The sequence below is a fragment of the Notolepis coatsorum genome (genome assembly GCF_963971535.1).
Source record: "Notolepis coatsorum genome assembly, chromosome: 14".
Classification (NCBI taxonomy): Eukaryota; Metazoa; Chordata; class Actinopteri; order Aulopiformes; family Paralepididae; genus Notolepis; species Notolepis coatsorum.
Window position 1 is genome coordinate 72714933 of NC_140178.1, and position 21987 is coordinate 72736919.

Genomic DNA, 21987 nt, shown 5'->3' on the forward strand with positions numbered 1-21987 from the left:
TTGTATATTATTTGTAAATATACACGGAATATCCCTTTACCTGGGTACAAACCAGACCATAATATTCGTTCTCCTATTGGACAGCGACCCCTAGGCGCCAACGACCATACCCCCAACGGCAAGTTCAAAGGCAACGCCAAGGCATGTCTCAACATGTCCAGGTTTGCGCAGTAATACGAGACAGAACTGAGGTTGGCACTAGATAATTCACCTTACGTATAAATACGGCGCAGGTGGAAACAGCAGCAGTTCGTTCATTACTAGTAAAGCCTTCACCACGAGTCAACGTGCAAGTGAAGTGAGCAACCTTGCGTCTAAATAGAGCACTTAGAACATGTGCGAATAGGATAGTAAAAGTGTCAGAGTTTAGTGAAGTACCGTCAAGTTCAACCTAGTTTAATGTGAAGTATAGTGCACAGGAGAATCTACACCGGCGATTGCAGAACCATTTTCTGGTTGGATTATATTGCTTTGGTACCGTGACTGCTGGAGCAGAGAACCGTCTACCCCACTATCGTGTGGGATCTACCCCCGTGAGGAGCATCCCTCGAGCCCGCCTCTAGGAGGAGGCTGGCTAGCTTTCATCCATGCTGTCGAGCATACTGGATTATAGCTGTTGCTTTGTCTACCGATCAAGGGAGTACTGCACTGGTTCCTGTATCTGGAACCTCGTTATTCCTCGTTGACCCAGACTTTGCACCCGAACATTCCTCTACCCTGCCGGCCTTACACCCGGAGGGAACCCCCCAGTGTCTCCAGCTGGTACTAGTGTGCCTTATGTAATTGCTATGCTACAGGTGGCGTCAGTTTAGACCCATCTTACTATTCTCATTGACTTACGCTCTTGACCTACTTTACGTGTGTTCTTCGCCTTACAAGCGCGAGTATAATTCTCAATCTGTAACCTAACGTTGCTTGCTCTGATAATAATAAATACCCTCTAAATAGAACTTTATGTGTCATTGCCGTATTCTTGTGTGGGTGTTCACCATATATATTCATGTACTGTATGGCCAGTAATTAAAGTACATAACTAAGTAGTGGTTTAATATACCATACTCTCAATACAGTCAGGGAATTGTACCCCTCAGTTACAGTACCCATTCTGCAATCTGTTAATAATGTTTTCAATCAATCAATCAATCAATCAAGTTTCAAGTTTCTTTAATAGTTGTCATACAGAAGTACAGAATACTTTTATACAAAATGCTTCTTACTGTTACGCTCCAGTAAGAAGCATTTTTCAATCAATCAATCAATCAATCAATCAATCAATCAATCAATCAATCAATCAATCAAAGACTAAGACTAGTCTAAGACTAGGCAAAAACCCATTTTCACAATATGACTTTAAACTGTGAGATGACATGACCGCTCTTACATTTCTTTGGTGCATTTATTTCAGGAATTAAACTAGAATCTTTTGATTTATTATATACCGGTATATATATAAATTGTTTCTGCTTTCCCCTAAGCATTTTGCTCCTCTTTATCTCGCTAACATTGTTCATGCCCACATGTAATACTTGCTGCCTTGGCATGCCACATGGACCCTCTCTGTCTCAGACATACACACAGACACACACACAGAGCTCAATATCTATTCTACTCGACAGAACACTAGAGTGTCTTGTATTTAGCCGATTGCCGGGCCAGCTCCATTGAAGCGTGAAGTCGTGGGAGAGGGCAGGAATTCTGAAAATGTCCTCCCATCTAAACACATCATCTTAACGGGATCCACGTTTTCCTTAACTGCTGCATAGTTTCACTCAAAGGTCAACTGATGATGACATTTGTTAAGTATCTCAGAATTCAACCAAAGTCCAACTTCGCTGAAAACACAAACCTCAAAAAGTCTGTTGAGATCCCCCTTGAGACTGCATCACATTTTATATATATATTTTTTTATTGCATTCACTTTGACTGCCTGTACTGTACAGATTAAACATGAAATATTAGCCAATACTGAGTATCGATCCAATCCCTTACTTTTACTGAACAGTAATATCTAGTCCATTTGTTTGTGGTCATTAGACGGAACAAGAAGGTGCTGTGTTACTGTGGCTCTTGGTATTGGGGAAATTCTCCCGATACTCTTAGGGATGTAGCGATACTGGTATTTGATATCTGAGAATTTCCCCAGTATTAAACCCTAGTACCAGGAAACGTGCAGCATGCTAGAAAACAAAGCAACCTGATTTATTTTTTTATTTTTTTACACATAGAATCATGTTAGATCTCTCTAATAGGGAGGTGTAGTGGTTACGTCATTACTGTTTCCCACACGGTCCACCCCTCTTGAAATCGCAATGTATTTCCAATGGACCCATTTCTAAATCGTCTTGTTTAAAACAAATAAAGCATGAACATTGGCATGGTGTACCTTTCTGTGTGTATTCATCCACAATCTATAGCTCAACATGAGAAAATCCACAATTAATCGTAAAAGTAGCAAAATAACAATGTTTATGTTTTAGTTCACTGAGGAACTACACTTTGGTACTGCTGACTGACGTCAACACAGCGTAGACTCCTGGCTGTATTAGGCGACAGAACTGAACTGGTAAGTGTAGTTCTTTTATAACGACAAATTTAAAACCATATAACTAACTTTATTTTAACCAAAAATGCTTAAACAATAATGTTAGTGATGGAAGGGAACACATTTTTTGCAAAAATGGAAAGCTTGCCAATGTTCATGAGGCAGAATTATTACAATAGCTGATGATACATTTTCCCAATGATAAATCCCTATACGGGTGGACCATGCAGGAAACTAAAGTGACGTCAGACACCTCCCTATTGATAAAATGTGGTTATAAATTTTTGTCCAATGACTCCAAACTGGTCTAAGTCTCTACTGTTCAGTAAAAGCAATGGATCAGATGCGTGCTCTGTATCCTGCCTCCCTAATGTTTTTACGTGGCAGCAGCTGCCTCATAAGATAAGATAAAATATTCCTTTATTGATCCCCTTGAGAAATGCGGGCGTCATAGAAGCATGGGGGAGGGGAGGTACAGGTATGGGCAGGGCAGAAGAAAGACATAAATCTTCTTGCCTCTCCGGTATTCTACCACCAGCTCCTTGGTCTTGCTGATGTTGAGTTGGAGGTGGTTGCTGTCGCCAGGGCCCTGTACTTACTCCCTGTCGTGTAACTTACAATGGAGGAGTCGTCTAACAACTTCTGTAGGTGGCACCACAGCCATGCCTTGCTGCTTAAACCCTGTAATCTTCCTGACCCCCGCCCACACTTCTGGTGTTATTGGCCTGTAGTCTCCCCTCCAGCCTGTCCTTATAGCTGTCCCTTGCTGCTCTGAGCTCCTTTTTGAGCTCCAACTGTATGCCTCCTTGCTATTAGCATACAGCAGGTCCAGTGGCTTGTTTTGCCTGGTCTTGCATGTCACATACTGGGTGAAGTTTGTCAGGGTTAGGGCTGCAACGAACGATTATTTTGGTAGTCGACTAATCTAACGATTATTTCTGTCACACCCTTCATCTCTGCTTCCTGTGGGCGCGGCTCCTTTTCCGGGCTCTTAGCAGACTTCTTAGCTTAACATAACCGACCGACAGTAAGTTTGGGGGAACTAATGGGATAACTGGGGTTGCAACAAAAGTGCAACTAGGGCTAAAAACACAATGAAATAAAATGATAATAATAATAATGATAATAATAAATAATATATCCTTCTTAGCAGACTTCTTAGCTTAACATCCCAGGGAACTAATGGGATAACTGGGGATGTTGTTTGCTCCTGACAAGAGTCTCAAAGTCTGGGGTGATGGTAGACAAAGCAACTCTGAGGTCATGCTCAATGTCCAATCTGTTCCTCTGCTTTGTCTTCAGCTGGACCAGAGCTGAGAAGCCACTTTCACAAAGATAAGTAGTGCAAAAAAAGATTATATATAAAAAAAAAAAAAAAAAAAAAAATTTTATTGATTTCTTTTTTTACGACGCATCGACGCAAACATTCTGCATCGACGAGTTTTTATGATCGACGTCGTCGATTATGTCGACTAATCGTTGCAGCCCTAGTCAGGGTCTTTAACCAGTTTAAATCTCCATTGATGAGTGCGTCTGGGTGTTTTGTCTGAAGTCCTGTGACCACTTGTGTGGTGGGATGTAAACAGCGAGTCAACACTAACACATGTGTTCGCTCTTGCGGTAGTTAATATGGTCTCATAGCTCAGAACAGAGGCGTTCTTTAACCGCGATGTTACCAGGATTGCACCAACTGTAATTAACTAAGACAGCAAGCCCTCCGCCTTTCTTTTTGCCACTTTGCTTATTCCTGTCAGCGCGCACCACTGTGAAGCCATCCTGTTAGATGGTGCTGTCCAGGATGTTGTTGTTAACCTGTTAAGCTGTAGCCCTATTTTAGGAAATGTTGCCTAAAGGTACATGCCAAAGTAAATGGAAGATTGCTCTACTTCTACAAGGTCTATTTGCATGTTCTTGGTATCTAGGAACATCTAGGGACCTGGGGGTATGTATTCCCAGTGTCAGAAATATTGTGTCTGTTACTAGGCTTGAGTAAATTGTAATGTGCCGATGAATATATTACACCATGTTACAATGTCTAAGTAATTACTAAATCTAAGTAAATGAATAAAGGGAAGATGATTAAACAGAAGAATTTGTAGATCAGTAATTAAATTATAATTGATTTTAATTATAAATTCTTATTACATGGCGTTTTCACATTCGCCGAAATGCTTGCTTGTGATTGGTCAACAGCCCCCCGACAGCGGTCATTATTTTTCAATAATGACCGCTGTTTTTTCAATAATGACCGCAGTGCGCAGCTGTTGGCAATCAAGCCCACATCAGTGCAGCAAATCAGACACACCTGCCGCGCTGCACTGACAGCGGAGTGTCAGCGGAGCCAGAACAGAGGCTGCCCGCGATAATAATAATCACTTTATTTGGGCTGACAGAGCCACAGAACAACTGCGATTTGTCAAATGAATTAGGTATATTGTTAGTAAGTTAGCCATGTAATAAGCGGGATAATGTATAGCCTACTCCAGGGGTGGCCAACCAGTCAGAGACTAAGAGCCACAAAAAAATTACTGTGGTACCACAAAGAGCCACACCATATACCAGCGTTTCTCAACCTTTTTTTTCAGTCACGGCACCCTTCATGTGTTTATAGGTCTCACCCTCTGGCCTCTGAAGTTGCTAATGTCTTTTTTATTTGGGCCTCACAGGGTTAAAAGTACCCTGTGAGACCCACGGTTGCAAAATTACAAAATCACTTTTAGCCATTTAAAAAAATAATGTTTATTTAAAAAATGTTAAAGGGGAACTATTTTACTATTTCTTTCACTATTTGGGCACTTTTACACAATTCCTGTGAGTCTATGGAACACCTAGGTTTTTTTCAAAAAAAATGCATTGTTTTGTATTTCTAATCAAGTACTAAAAACCGCATTTTTCTACCTCAAGATCTTAAGCCGTTTTGAGGCTGGGCTCCAACCACTGTGTGGCCTGGTGCCAACTGCCACATCAACTGCCACATTATTATGCAGCTGAGAAATCTCTGACATCACAGATATGCACATTTTCAGATGACTCAGTTCAGTGAGGGTGAATATTGTGAGAGGAGAATTGGAAGAATTCGCCAATATGAGAATTAGAGACATATATCCTATTAATATAAGTCCACATAGCTAAGAAACAATGGTAAACACTGAAAAAAGCCATTTATAAGATAGTTCCCCTTTAAGCACATGTATAGTCAATTGGTCCTGTTGTTCAGCCTCACAATGCTATTTGATAGTAAATGTGTTTATATGTCCCACCCTCTGGCCTCTGAAGTTGCTAATTTCTTTTTAATTTGGGCCTCACAGGGTTAACCTCTTAAGCCCGAGATATACAGTAAACGTGTATATTTTCAGCATTATGTTTGTTTACCAATTATTTTAACTTATTAGTGAAATATAAGATTATAGAAATCTCAGGGCATTGAGTCGGAAACCGGCGCATATTGACAGGAGGAAGTGGCACAGCCAAAAGTGAGTGTAGTTTAATTTCTCTTATTTTTTGGGATTATCTCCCACAAACCTGAACGTTATTGCCATAAAACAGAACGCAGTTAGTTTCTCTACCTTTCTGTGAACGTCTTGCAAAAAACGGTGTTGCAATATGATGAAGAATGGTGGAGAAATTTACATTATAAAAAAGATGGCAGAATTCAGTACTGTATCTACAAAACCTTCTGTTTAATCATCTTCCCTTTATTCATTTGCTTAGATTTTTCAGGTCTGGTCAATTTTAGCATGGTGTTATTTACAGTCAAAGATAATCTTTTTTTTTTTAAATAGAATTGATATTCTCCTTTGGTTCATTACAATTTACTCAAGCCTAGTAACAGACACACTATTTCTGACACTGATCCATATATGTCCCTAGATTCAGATACCAAGAACATGCAAATGGACCATTTAAAAAAAAATTGTAAATGTTTATTCTACGTCCTTATGGAATGAGTGACATAAAAAAAAAAAAAAAAGTAAAGATTTTTTTTTTTTTTTTTTTTTTATGGATGGAAGAGCCGCACATTGACGGGCAAAGAGCCGCATGCGGCTCGCGAGCCGCGGGTTGACCACCCCTGGCCTACTCGGTCATTGTCGCAAAATAATTGACCTTCACTACGTTTAAAACACCTCGGCGCGGCGCCTCGGTATTTTAAACTCCGTGTCGGTCAATTATTTTGCGACAATGACCTCGTAGCCATACATTATCCCTTACATATTTGACCTCGAACTTGACCTTATTATGTCCAAATCATACATCTATGGATAGGGAAAAAGCTCCTCTTTCCAATGATGGTGTTAAATCTGGATTCAGTCATTTCCTAAGTCATTACGATAAAAGAGATATAATTAGCATTTTTCCGATAAATTCTTATTTTTGGTCAATCTTAAACATCTGTAAAAATGAAAATATACACTTTGACTGCTGTTTTGATAGGGTTAACGTCTTTACTCTTGGCTACATTTGAAAAAGAAACAACATTAACCTCTTAACATCCAAGGGTGTGCATTTCTTTGAATTCAATATAGAATTAAAGCCATATTTGTTGCCTGTTGATTGCCGTTTCAGGCGACAAAATCCGTTCAGCGGTTTGCGAGTTACATGCAGATATGTGAGGCGCGCGCCAAAGTACACGGCAGAGTACAAAGTACATGGGGCTTTAGCTCCGTCAATCATTTGGCGATTTTGAAATTTTTTGACAGGGTTGTACCAATTGGGGGACCTTACAGCTTAACAGGTTGTTAAGCCAAGACTATGTGAAGCACAACAGGCTAGCTTCCCTGTACTTTCACAAGGACTGAGAGCTCTTCTTTCATGTTTCCCATGACAACAGAGGGCAGTGAATTTAGTTATTTACAATAGCAAAAAAAGAACAAAAACAACAATGTACAAGCATTTATGTTGCTAAATCAAGGAAAGAAAGTTGCGAGAGAAACAATAAATACAATAAATAGTAGAGAAATGGGCAAAATGTTGGAGAGCTGCTATATCAGGCTGCCACTCGCTGTGGTGCCAACTCCAGGATAGATCTTGGTGCGTGCCTATATTTTTTTTGCCAAATTTCTTGTCGTTTTCCATCTCTGTGTACCTGAATGCGTCGTCCTACTCTGGTCTCTCTGTTACTTGGTTGCTTACTGAAAGCCTCCATCCCTCCCCAGGGCTCCAGACTGGAATACATTTGGTCACATTTAACGTAAATCTGTCCAGTGCCACAAAAAAATAATTGGTCGTGCCATTGTGACCTAAGACATATACCCCAACATTTCGCCCGAGGGGCCTAAAGAGATTGCTAAGGTATGACGGAACATGAAACTGTACTGTAGTGTGTACTGTGTTTATTGCAAACAGTCTGTTGCCTTTTCACACATGTGGCACATGACATGCGATTCTCCGTGGCTGACATGTTTGGACATAATGAAATGCTGTGCTTGGGAGACGACCTGAACTTGTTTATATGTGATTAGCTTTGATCTCAAGGGAGAGAGCAATAGGGTCTGGGCGATGATGTGCCAGAAATATGATATCACAATATTTCTCTGACCTTTTGACGGTATAACAGTATAGTTACAATGTGATATGACACAATTATTTCTTCTTCTTCTAGTAATACTATAGTCATGGTCCTATTTATAAAAAAGTCGTCTTAATACTGCTGCAAGGAATATATTTTTCGATAAAACTTTTTTTGATAAACTTTTTCTCCCCATTTTCTATTTTTCTCCCATCCCAATTTCGTATTATCCAATTCTACCCTCCCCTGTCTCGAACGTTGTTAGACCATGCGGCCAGGGGAGGAAACTAACTTTTTGGCTTACCAGCCAACTGGCGAGTATATGATTTTCTTTACCAGCCAAACAGATTTTTTACCAGCCATAAATAAATTGCTAATTGTGATAATTACTTCTTTGTATGTCTTCGTCTAAATAGATTTTCAATCATAGTACTAATCACACCGTGTCTCTACTCTTTAAAATATTTATTACCATAAAACATTAAGTGTCTCTACTCTTCACAATATTATCAGCATAAAACATATATTAATCACACCGTCTCTACTCTTCAAAATATTAGGATATCACATATTAACATGAAAGAGAGAACTATTCTGGACTGGGTTGGGCTGAACTGGGCAGTGAAAGATGCTGGGCTGGACTGGGTTGGGCAGGGAAAGTTGGGCTGGTCTAGGTTGGACTGGGTTGGGCTGGACTGGGCTGGGCAGTGAAAGAACCAAGCATTTCACTGTAATGTAATAGCTAAATAAAACAACTTGAACTTGACTTGTTACATTTGCACTCTGGTTGGATGCCAAACGTATTCTGGTTGTACTGTACTTGTGCTGTATGATGACAATACATTGGAATCGAATCTCATGTCAACGCTAGGGGTTCAGCAGGTGTATTCTGAATGACAAGTATGACAACATCACCGTTGTGAAGGACTGTAAGGACATATGGGCGAGTGGTGACATGGGGGGAAACCCGGTAATAATAAAATGTCACTCGGCTGCATTTAAGCAAAGCCGCTCAGTATAGTCGTCCACTATGTTGAACGCGCGTTATGGTAGCTTGTTACATGCTAGGTAGCTAGCCGGTGTTCTGCAAAATCCTACTCCCTGCAGAATTCTACTGCCGAGCGCTCCTGCGCTTGCGCACGCATGCGCATGACCCACAATCCCTTTCCACTCGTTTTCAGCTACAATATTCTGCAGCCGAACGTCTTGTTTGACTTGTTGATGGTGAGCAATATCTTAAAACATATTTGTACATACATAACTTATTACTGTATAAGCATGTAAATATTTGCATGTAATTGGCTTTGCAGCAGAATGTATAAAGCATGTATAAAGTAGATGATAAAATGTCGTACACCAAAATGTGACGATGTGACTCCCAGCTGACGACATCCAGCTGTAACACGCAGCTGTAAAAAGATATAGGCCTGAGTTTAGCGTTATCTTGTTTTAAAATCACTTTTGTATGCATCAAAAATCACTTGTGTGTTAATATCACTTTTTATGCATCAAAAATCACTTATTTATCACTTATCACTTATACTTATTTATATTATACACTAGGCTTGTCCCAGACTAAGATACAGTATATTGCAGAATGGGTACAGACTACAGTACAGTACGGCTCAATACACACAATAATAAGGGGATGCAGACCAGAGAGTTTACATCAGGGTCCCCCATTTTCAATTAATCAGGACATATATGACATACACAACATACAGATAGACAGTACTGCTACATCTAGACATTTATGACATACCAGATGTTCAAATTTGAGTACTGTTTGTGATACCAAAAGAGTCCAGAAAAGAGAGTATATATACATTTGACGTAGAAACTGTACATTGGAGGAGGTTGGGTGGGGGGGGGAATTGTACATTGGAGGTGGTTGGGTGGGTGCGGGGGGGGGGGGGGGGGACTGTACAACTGTACAATCAAAACTTTAAATAAATACTGTAAATAAGTTTGAATGTTGATAACTGATAACATGTTGTTCAATGTTTTTTTTGTTCAACATATGCATACAGTATACATGGAGTGTATATAAATAAATCCATGGTTAAAAGCAACAGTTTTGTTCCCTGAATTCTGAGTTTATTTGATAGCGATATATTGGTGTATTGAAATACCTTACCCCAGAAATCTTACATAAAATTTTTATGATAGAGTATAAAAATATGCTCACCATATGCATACAGTATACATGGAGTGAGTAGTGAGGTCATATAAAATGATTCTGTAGTGGGAGCATTCTTTGATAGCGATATATATGTATTAACAATTAGATTAAAAACAACTACTCTGCTGAATTCTGCTGACAGCGCTCCTGTGCTTGCGCACGCATGCGCATGACCCACAATCGTTCACTCTACAATATTCTGCCACCTTGCTGACGAACGTCTTGAGTCTTGTTGATATATCTTAAACAATATCATCCGAATGTATTTGTAGATGATAAAATGTCGGTACACCTGTTGGAATTCGGAGTGAACTATAGGGTGACGTCACCCAGCTGTCCAAAGATATAGGCGAGTCGCGCTACGGCAGCAGTTTTCGAGGAGGGAGTAGGATTCCGCAGAACATTCTGCGGAATCCTACTGCCTCCTCGAAAACTGCTGCCGTAGCGCGACTCGCTAGACGCGTCTGCAAAATTCCACTACTCTGCTGAGAACTACTGCCGGTGACGTCAGTTCTGCGAAATTCCACTACTACTTCCTCGAGGAGGCAGTAGGATTCCGCAGAACAACGCGTCTGCAAAATTCCACTACTCTGCTGAGAACTACTGCCGTAGCGCGAATCGCCTATATCTTTGGACAGCTGGGTGACGTCACCCTATAGTTCACTCCGAATTCCAACAGGTGTACCGACATTTTATCATCTACAAATACATTCGGATGATATTGTTTAAGATATATCAACAAGACTCAACAAGACGTTCGTCAGCAAGGTGGCAGAATATTGTAGAGTGAACGATTGTCATCGTCACATTTTGGTGTACGACATTTTATCATCTACTTTATACATGCTTTATACATTCTGCTGCAAAGCCAATTGCATGCAAATATTTACATGCTTATACAGTAATAAGTTATGTATGTACAAATATGCGGTCCACCTGTTCTCCATTGCTATACAGACCAGGGTACAGCTGCGTGTCAGCTGGATGTCGTCATCGTCACATTTTGGTGTTTCAAGTTTCTTTAATAGTTGTCATACAGAAGTACAGAATACTTTTATACAAAATGCTTCTTACTGTTGCGCTCCAGAGACTATGCAAGACAAGATAAGTATGAAATAAAATAACATAGCAAAATTAGAAGCAAAAAAAGATGAGGTCACAGTGTTCAGTTTAGACATATGTACAATGTTCGATGCAGAATAGACGTAGTTACCATACAATATACAATACTGTGCAGTGTACTAATATACAATACTATATAGTGCAAGGCAGAAATGGAGAATGGGACGAGGTGCAATTTAGGTACAATTCACAGTAGGTGTACGAGTTGTAGTGCAAATCCCCCATCAATAAATATAAAGTGTAAGTGTGTTTGTGTGATCTAAAGTGTGGAGAGTGGGTGCTGCAGTGTGTTGTTTGTTTGAGTGAGTGTGTGCGTGTGGGTGTGTGTGCTGTGTGCATGTGTGCATTTGATGGTTGCCGCATAGTGATTATTGTTCGTTTAGCAGCCTGATGGCCTGGGGATAGAAGCTTCTTCTGAGTCTTTCTGTGCTCGCCTTAAGACTCCGGTATCGCTTGCCTGACCGCAGCAGTTCAAAGAGGCAGTTGTTCGGGTGGCTCGAGTCCTTAATAATTCTCTTAGCCTTCCCCTTGCACCGCTTGTTGTAAATGTTCTGGAGGGTGGGAAGCCCCCCTCCAATTGTGCGTTCGGCTGAACGTGTCACTCTTTGTAGTCTGCTACGGTCTTGTGCAGTGCTATTCCCAAACCAGGAGGTGATGTTGCCGGTCAGGATGCTCTCTATTGTACATGAGTAGAAGTTCCTAAGGATCTTCTGACTGACTTGGAACTTCCTTAGGCGCCTGAGGAAGTAGAGGCGTTGTCGTGCCTTCTTCACAACACTGTCAATGTGTGTGGTCCATGTCAAGTCCTCGGATATGTGGGCTCCGAGGTACTTGAAACTGTTCACTCTCTCAACCGGTGCCCCGTCGATGCTGAGGGGGCTGTAGTCCTTGACCCCCGACCTCCTGAAGTCCACAATCATCTCTTTTGTTTTGCTGACGTTCAGGGAGAGGCAGTTCTCCTGACACCACTGTGACAGGTTCTCTACCTCTTCCAGGTAGGCCCTTTTGTCGTTGGCAGAGATCAGGCCCACCACTACTGTGTCATCAGCAAATTTGATGATGGTGTTGTTGTTCCGCTGTGCTACGCAGTCATGTGTGTACAGGGAGTAGATGAGGGGGCTCAGAACACAGCCCTGGGGGGCCCCTATGTTGAGCGTGATGGATGAGGAGGTGCAGTTGCCGGCTCTTACCACCTGGGGTCTGCCCGTCAGGAAGTCCAAGACCCACTGGCAGAGGTCATAGTTCAGGCCCAGGTCCCTGAGCTTGGCTATGAGTTTGGAGGGGACTATGGTATTGAATGCTGAGCTGTAGTCGATGAACAGCATTCTCACATAGTTCCCCTGCCTCTTGTCCAGGTGTGATGCTGCTGTGTGCAGCACATGGGCTATGGCGTCCTCCGTGGACCTGTTGGGGCGATATGCAAATTGCAGAGGGTCCAGGTTGATGGGGAGGGAGGAACAGATGTAGCCCTTCACTAGCTTCTCAAAGCACTTCATGGCTATGGAGGTGAGGGCTACAGGGCGGTAGTCGTTGAGGCAAGCGGGCGTAGATTTTTTGGGTACAGGGATGATGGTGGACTTCTTCAGACAGGTGGGGATGACAGCCTGTTCCAAGGACAGGTTGAAGATGTCAGTGAATACCGGGGCCAGTTGGTCGGCACAGACTTTTAGGACGCGGCCGGGGATGCCGTCCGGTCCTGCTGCCTTCCTGATATTCACTTTTTTAAAGATCCGTCTCACCTCATGCTCTGTTACCCTGAACACTGAGTCTCCATCAGCAGACCCCCCCCCCCCCCCCCATTGCCGTGGTTTGTAGGCTGGTGTTGTTATTCACAGCCTCAAACCTCGCATAGAAGGAATTGAGATCATTTCCTAAGGAGATGTCACTGTTCAGTTTGAGGGGGGTGCCTTTGTAGTCTGTCATTGTTCTGAGGCCCTGCCACATGCCTCTAGAGTCAGCCTGTTCAAACTGAAGTTCAACTTTATCCCTGTAACGCCGTTTTGCCTCTATTACTGCTCTCCTGACGTTGTATCTTGCCATCTTGTGTTCTTCCATGTTGCCTGTCACCAGCCCGGTGTTGTATGCTGATGTGCGCACTTTCAGAGCCTCACGGACGGATTTGTCTACCCAGGGCTTTTGATTTGGGTAGATTTTAATTTTGGTGGAGGGGATTGTTTCTTCTACCAGAGTACAGACATAGTCAATCACCGTTTCGGTGTATTCGTTAATATTGGCTGTGTTATCACGGAATACACTCCAGTCTGTGCATCCAAGTGCAGCTTGGAGTGACTCCTCTGACGTCACGGCCCAACGCTTAACCTCTCGCGAGACCACCGGCGTTCGCTTGAGACTTTGTTTGTACTTTGGCAAAAGAAAGATGGCGGCGTGATCGCTTTTACCGAATGGACTAAGAGCCTGTGACTTGTACCCATTCTTAAATTGCGAGTATACATGGTCTAATATGTTCTCGCCTCTGGTGGGACAGGTCACATGCTGATAGAAATTCGGCAACACCTTTTTAAGACGCGCGCTGTTGAAATCACCCAGAACCAAAATGGCAGCGTCAACATTAGCTGTCTGGAGTTTGTTTACCTCGTCGTGAAGTTTTGAAAGTGCGACCCCAGTGTTCGCGTGTGGTGGAATGTACACTCCGATGAGGATGATGGACGTTAACTCTCTTGGGAGGAAGAAGGGTCGACATTTTATCGTGATAAACTCCAGGTCTGGGGAGCAGTGGTTAGACAGTTCCTTTGTGTTGCCTAAATCGCACCACTCCTTGTTTATCATGAAGGCAATGCCGCCTCCTTTCTTCTTTAGTGACTCTTCTGCCGTCCGGTCCTTGCGGAGAACGAAGAAGTGGTCTGCCGGTTCTATTGCGTGATTCGGGACATCTGGACTCAGCCAAGTTTCTGTGAAACAGAGGACGTTACAATCCCGAATGTCCCTCTGGAATTGGATCCGTGCTCTGATGTCGTCCAGTTTATTTCCTATCGATTGCACATTGGCCAACAATATGCTGGGCAATGTGGTTCTGTGTCGTTTGGACCTCAGTCTGTTTCGGACCCCGGCTCTCTTTCCACGTCTTCGCGGCGGCTTCTCCTGGTCTTGGCCATGGCCATAACAAAGGATCTCGGCGGGCCATTTCTGCTGTTCAGCGATCCGATCCAGAGAGCAATCCAATCGGTAAGTTTTCCTTAATCCAATGTCAATGATTGACTGACGGTCATACACATATAATGCACCAACAGTTGGTGCAAATAAAACTCCTAATACTATAAAAATTAACAAAAGAAAGCACAGTCTCGACGGAGCGATCAGAAAGGCAGCCATCAGTGCAGCGCCAGTTCAAGTGTAGGCATTTTATCATCTACTTTATACATGCTTTATACATTCGGCTGCAAAGCCAATTGCATGCAAATATTTACATGCTTATACAGTAATAAGTTATGTATGTACAAATATGTTTTAAGATATTGCGTCACCATCAACAAGTCAAACAAGACGTTCGGCAGCAGAATTTTGTAGCTGAAAACGAGTGGAAAGGGATTGTGGGTCATGCGCATGCGTGCGCAAGCGCAGGAGCGCTCGGCAGTAGAATTCTGCAGGGAGTAGGATTTTGCAGAACACCGGCTAATGCTGGTTGACTTGAGTGAGTGGAATCGTTAGCCTCACGCCCACTTGTCATTCTCATCCGACTCGAAGGAGACGCGTCGCATGCTGTTATTCGCCCCCATGTCAGCCGCACTGATATCCGAAAGCGACGACTCTACATGCAATTATTTTCATCCACTGATGTGTTTTTGTCTAAGTTTGTCTACGTTGTCAAGCCGGTGACAGGAGTCTGTAGGGCCGCACGCAGTGGTCTGTCCACTTCCCCTAGATGGGCGACATCTTCTAGAAAACAAGTGTTCATTGGAGGAGCTTAGAGCGGTTCATTGGTTATGGATTATTATGAGGCGCAAATGGGAGAAATCATAAGGGGGGAGTCAGAGTTCGGCTTGTGCCAGTGAGCGAATCAGCAGATTGCAGAATGATTTTTTTGTTTTGTTTTGTTTACTCGCCAGTGTGGCGAGTGCTCTTCATGAATCACTCGCCAAACATAAAGAATACTCATTTGGCGAGTAAAATGGCCTATTTTCCTCCCCTGACCATGCCTCCCACTGGTCGGCTGCGGACCAAGCCTTGCATCACGTGTCCCCTCCGGTACACGAGGAGGCAGCTGTCGCATCTTTTCACCTGCACAGTGCGATCTCTCAGTGGCGAGGAGTAACACATGGGAGGCTCACGCTGCCCCTGTTGCTTCCTGATTCTGCTGTACAGGCGCCCCAACCGACCTGTAGGAGTTGCCGTCCACAACGTCCGATCCCCACTCACCGGCTTTCCCACCCCCTAATACTGCCAATTGTATTAGTATGAACGACCAGCCAAGCCGGAAGCAACGCTCTCCTGCGTTAGTGGCGAGCGCCTTGCCCACTGCGCCACTTAGCCGCTATTTTTTTATTAACTTAAAGACATGCAGTATGTATATATATTAGGGCTGCTCGATTATGGAAAATGTTTTGATATTGAAATCACGATTATTAAACATGATTACTCATTGATTTGATGAGAACATAATATGACGACGACTGAATTTGTTTTACCTTTCTTCTCGACCAAAGGCTGCCTTTCTGTCATCTTCTACAAGTAACAAGTAAATGCGCTGCATTCACAACACAAGACAAAATGAGAGCAACACGGCATTGTTTTATCTCGATTATCTTGTTTTCATGATTGTGGGAAGCCAAAATTGTAATTGAAACGGAAACTGCCCAGCCTTAATATATACAGTATATATAGCAATTATATATACAGTATATTAGGGGTGTAAGTGTAACGATACACAGAAGCCATGGTTCGCTACTTACCTCGGTCCTTGGGGTACGGGTTTGGTACAACAGGAAACAAGCAACAAAAATCCCAAATGCATCGGGCTAGGTTTCTTTTAATTTCTTTAGAACAGACTGTAGTGCAAGTTATACTTAATTCCACCTAGTGTCGTATAGTCCCCCCTGAAATAGTTGGTACAGCCTTGCCCTGTAGTGTATCAAGCAGTAGACACAACAGGGAACATACACAATGGTTTTGGCCCCGTCTGCTCCTTTTATCTAGAGGCTGCTTAAAAGCAGTGGAGATGAGTAGATATTTCTGTTGTCTGCCTGGCTCTGGAGATTGGCATAACGATATCTAAAATGAGCTATAGAGATCCAAAAATAGCTAGCTAATGTTATCGATATAAAACGTTGCATTGAATTTGATAGTTACATTGAATTTGTAACATGAACCAATTGCAATAAAGATTATCGGAAGAAGTGACTATGTGTAAACATTTGTATGACTACTCATGTAGCCATTACAAAGACGGAACTCGTATATGACTGAATGAATGAATGAATGAATTAACTTTATTTAACAGATTGCAGAATGGGTACAATACAGTACGGCTCAATACACACAATTGTTAAGGGGATGCAGACCAGAGAAAGACGTTTGTCTTGTTTACATCAGGGTCTCCCATTTTCAATTCATATTGACATTTATGACATACTCGACATACATGACATTTATGGCATAGGGACATACAGGTATTTAGTACTGTTACATTTGTGACATATACGATATTCAAATATACAGTACTGTTACCCATAGATCCTGACAGAGTATATACATATGATGGGGAGGGGACTGTACATTAGGAGGGGGTGGGTGGGTGGGAGAGAAATATACATACGGTGGGGAGACTGTACATTTGGAGGGGGTGGGTGGGTGGGTGGGAGAGAAATATACATACGGTGGGGAGAGAATATATACATGCGGTGGGGAGGAGACTGTCTATTAGGAGGGGGTGGGGGGTTTGGACATTTACGGTGGCCAGTTTCAAATTGCAGCCTCCCGTAGGTGCTCTTTAAGAGCGGTTTTGAATGTGGGTAGGGATTCACATTCCTTTACAGCAGGGGTTGGCAATTATTTTTCCCAGGGGGCCAAATGAGCAACTGAAAATATTTTGGAGGGCCGGGCCAAAATTCAGAACACAATTATGCATAATATACATTTTATTTCTATATAAAAAGCAGTAAATGGCATTGTTTTGACCGCTGGTAAGAGTGTATGTTATTATTTGGCAATTAAAAGGTGAGGTTAGCTTTCAAAAATATCATTTATTCAAATAGAATTTCCAAAATGATAAACAAAATGTGAAACATTTAACTCTTTTCAGTCACATTAATAACAAAGGGCATTTTGAGTTTCATATACTATTGAAACAAGGATCTTCTTAGCTTTCTAAAGACATTACATCATCTTTGTAGCCAAAATAAACAAGACATGTCACTGAACTGTGTAACTGTGTAAAGAAAAGTGTCCCAGTTTTGTAGCCTTTTTGACTTTCCATGCCTATATTAAACATTTAATGTTTTCAGAACTGTGCAAAAAAAAGAACGTGTCCCATTTCACTTGTTATATTTCCACATTTTAGTGTTCTTCAGTTCTTTTTTTTTACTGTGCAGAAAAAAAGAAAGGGATCAAGTGTCCCATTTCACTTGTTATATTTCCACATTTTAGTGTTCTTCAGTTCTTTTTTTTCATTCAGTGTGCGAAATCCAGTCTCTTTTGAGCTTTAACAAGTCCATCAAAGTCAGGTTGAATGTCTGAGGTGGAGATGCGAAGCACAGCTGACAGATGTTCATCAGTCTCCTCATGTTTAGAAAGTTATCCTCCTTGAGAGCAGAGTAGAACTCGAGCAGTGATGCTGACTTAAAGTGCTCTTTCAGTAGTGAATCAGACTGCAGGTCAATGAGTTCAAGCTGAACATCAGTGGGTGCACTATCAACACTGCAGGTAAAGGGAGAGGAAACCAGCTGCATTTCATCCTCAACCTTTTTGAAATCTTAAACGCCTTGAAAATTCATCATGCAGTACTCCTAACATGGATGAGTACCTGTGCCGGTGATCAGCTGATGGTTTGACTTCTTTCAGGGTTTTCATGTGTTCGAGATTGTTGCTGCCTAGTTGCCTTGAAATTAATTGCAAATTAAAAAAAATGTAATCTACCTACCTCAGTTGTGGAAAAAAAACCACACTTTCGACAGTTTTCGGCTTGCCATTGCCCCGACTGCTTTGTTGTTGAATCAAGTAAAATTCTAGGTAAGCGTATATTGTGCTTGTGAACGTTGACACGAAAAAAAAAAAATTATACATTACATTATCATGTAATCTTTTGCGGGCCGGTCAGAATCATCCCGTGGGCCGTATTTGGCTTGCGGGCCGTAAAATGCCCAGGTCTGCTTTACAGCTTTGGGTAGGGCGTTCCACATTGATGTGGCATAATTGCTAAACATGTTTAGTCCCTTGTTTGAGCCGAATCTGGGTTTAACATGATTTGTTGAGCTTCCTCTGGTATTGTGGTATTCACTGACCTTTGGGAAGTATTTTGACATGTACATGGGTACCTTAGTCGTATAGTGTATCTTGTAGACCAGGCCCATTGCAAGTTGCTGTACTTTGTCGTCTACTCTAAGCCATCCTAGGTTGTCAAAGTGGGCAGGGGTGAGGTGGGTTCTAGGGGTAAGGTCAAGTAGAAGTCTGACCAGTTTGTTTTGTGATGTTTGTAATCTTGTTTTTAGCGCCTTTGAGGTGCTTTGGTACCATGAGGTGCAAGCATAGTCGTAGTACCCTTGAATGAGTGCTCCTGCCAGAGTCTTCAGGGTATTCTTGTTTACCAGAGAGGAGATCCGGTACAAGAATCTAGTTTGTTGGTTGACTTTCTTTATTACATTGGATGCCATTTTGTCACAGGAAAGATTTGCCTCTAGGATGGAACCCAGGTAGGTAATTTCATCTTTCCTTGTGACAATATTGTCACCCACTGTAACTGAGAAGCCGTCAGGTCTTGCTGAGTTTGTTATTTGAACTGAAGAGAATGGACTCTGTTTTGCCCATGTGTAATGATAGTTTGTTATCAGCGAGCCATATGCAGATTTTGCCTAGTTCTGAGCTGAGGGTTTTTTCAACCTGCAACTTGTTCTTGTCAGAGACCAGCAGGGCTGAGTCGTCCGCAAACAGGAACAAGTTGCAGTCACAAGCTGACGACATGTCATTTGCATAAATTAGGAACAGTAGCGGTCCTAGTATGCTTCCTTGAGGAACACCACAGCTCACTGTGAGGGGGGGGGGGATAGAGTACCGTTTACCTCCACTATCTGTTCTCTCCCCTCCAGGTAGGATTGCATCCAGCTCACTGATAAACTATCAAAACCAATTGCTTTTAGCTTGTCAATCAGAATGGAGTGATTGACTGTGTCGAAGGCCTTTTGTAGGTCCAGCATGACCATGCCGCAGTATTTGCCCGCGTCCACCTCTTGTTTGATGTGGTCGTTCAAATAGAGAAGGCATGTGTCAGTGGAGTGGGATGTTCTGAAGCCAGATTGGAATTCGTAGATTAGATTTTTTTCCGCCAGGTACTTTTCGACCTGTTCGTAGACTATTTTCTCCATGACTTTCGAGATGGAGGTAAGAATAGAAACAGGGCGGTAGTTGCCTGGGTCTAATTTACTGCCCTTTTTGTGCAGACCCGAATCTGGGAGACGGACCCGAACGGCACCGCTTTCAAAGTTGCTTATTGCAGGTTGTCAAACAAAACGTTGTGTCTTACCTTCTCCCCTGGTGCTACCTGACCGTGACACATATTCCGTCCAATCCATACCTTTGCCTAGAGAGAAAAGAGGTAAGCTGAAATAAAACAGAGAGACAAACAAATGGTCGTCTGGCTGACTGTACTTGTGCTTGTCTCTTGTCACCCTGCAAGACAGACGTCCAGGCAGACGGACAGACAGACAGACAGGCACCATGTTATTGCACCATAAAAGATTATATACTTAACTGTATGTCAACAAAGTGGATGAGGCCATGTATGCAGAGTTTGCAGATGACACTAGACTGAGTGCACGTTATTACACACAAGTATGCCAAGCACTGGTGATGTCCTCACCGACAACTCAACACACGTCATTCAAAATTAATAGGAGTAATGTCCTCACTGACAACTCATCAACTGCAACTGCTTAATTATCAATGTCAAAACTAGCCAAATCTTTAGCCTATTTTTTTGTAAACCGTCAAAGGTGAAATGTGTCTGTATGCACCCAAAATATAACAAAAATCCCCTTTAAAAAAAATGTATCTGCTGAATGACATTCCGGGGTTTAAAATGTCAACATGTTTCTAAGGCCATGTCCAGACGAAACCGATTTCGGTCGTATCAGGCAAAGTATTTGATCATATGCACCTTTCATCCACACGGAACTGCGTTATGGCAGCCTGAAGACGCTATTTTCTGAAACCTGCTCTCAGAGCGCGCAATTCTGAAAACGCATGACCATCTTTACAAGCAATACGAGTCTTTTCCTGAACCGATGACGCGATAGCCCACCTCTCCCTTACCCCGCATGTGCAAACTCCCACATCACAACAACAATGGCATCAGAGTAGTTGCGTTCGTGTTACAGAAGCTATTGAGCTTGATCGGGAGGCTACTGTGATGTAATACACGATACTAGCTAGAGATTAGCGTCACATAGCTGGCCTTTTTCTGAAAACCCAAGTAGTAGCCAAGCACATATTGTTCCATAGCATACGCCTTCAGTTGATCATGACAAATCCTCTCTTACTTTGACGATTAAAAAGCCTCCATAATTTAGTAAATAAAGCTGTAGCCAGCCAGCTAGCATTGATGCTCTTCAAAATGCTAAATAGCTAACCAACTAAATACAATAGACAGTGGTATCCTGAGGTAATGTTAAATACTACAGACAACGTTTGGACACAGGGACAAGTTAAACATCAATCAATTACTTTAATACAACACAGGTAGTTTGAGCCGCGGTCTCTGTCTCTCTCTCCACTCCTTTGAAAACGAACGCTAAGTTAGCTCAAGTTATCGAAAACAACGACAACACTTCCGGTCGGGGGTTTTCAAAATAAAAGAGCGACGTCTAAAACAGGAAAGAAATTTATTTTGTAAATTTGTGGCATGCACTTATTTCTTGACGTTTTCGTTTTTACGGAAACCTTTTTTTAAATAAACGAAAAATCTAAATCGTTTGTCTGGACAAGGCCTAAGACTCTAAACATGGCAAATCTGTTGCTCAATCAAATAAGCCTCTTCTGCTTTTACTGCTATAAGCAATTTTACGATTCATTCCGAGTCTGCTTATTTCCCCAGAGCTGGTTACAGAAGTAGCTACTGTAGGGAGTTCCATTTGTCTGTCTGTGTGTTCGCATCAGCTATAACTCCTACAGATCTGATTTGATTTAAACAAATAGGTTGCACATAGGTCGACAGGAAGCCAAGTGCCTGAATTCCTGAATATCGCGCAGCGACAACAAGGACTATATACTTGTATTGTGATGAGCCTGGTGGTGTTCAGACTCGTCACGGTTAAAAAAACAAACAAATTCAAATGTCCACACAAGTGCAATATCAATCAATAAGAATATTTATTGATTATGGGCAGAATATAGTTCGACGGGCAAATAGAATGGTCGTAATACAGTCCGATGGTCATAACACAAAATAGGCTCTCGTACAAAAAAAGGGAT

General features: G+C 42.2%; 1 protein-coding gene across 1 annotated transcript in view; it reads left to right on the forward strand.

Moving 5' to 3' along the window:
- The window catches only part of tom1l2a (target of myb1 like 2 membrane trafficking protein a), a 92356-nt gene that overhangs the window by 14700 nt on the left and 55669 nt on the right, over positions 1-21987 (forward strand).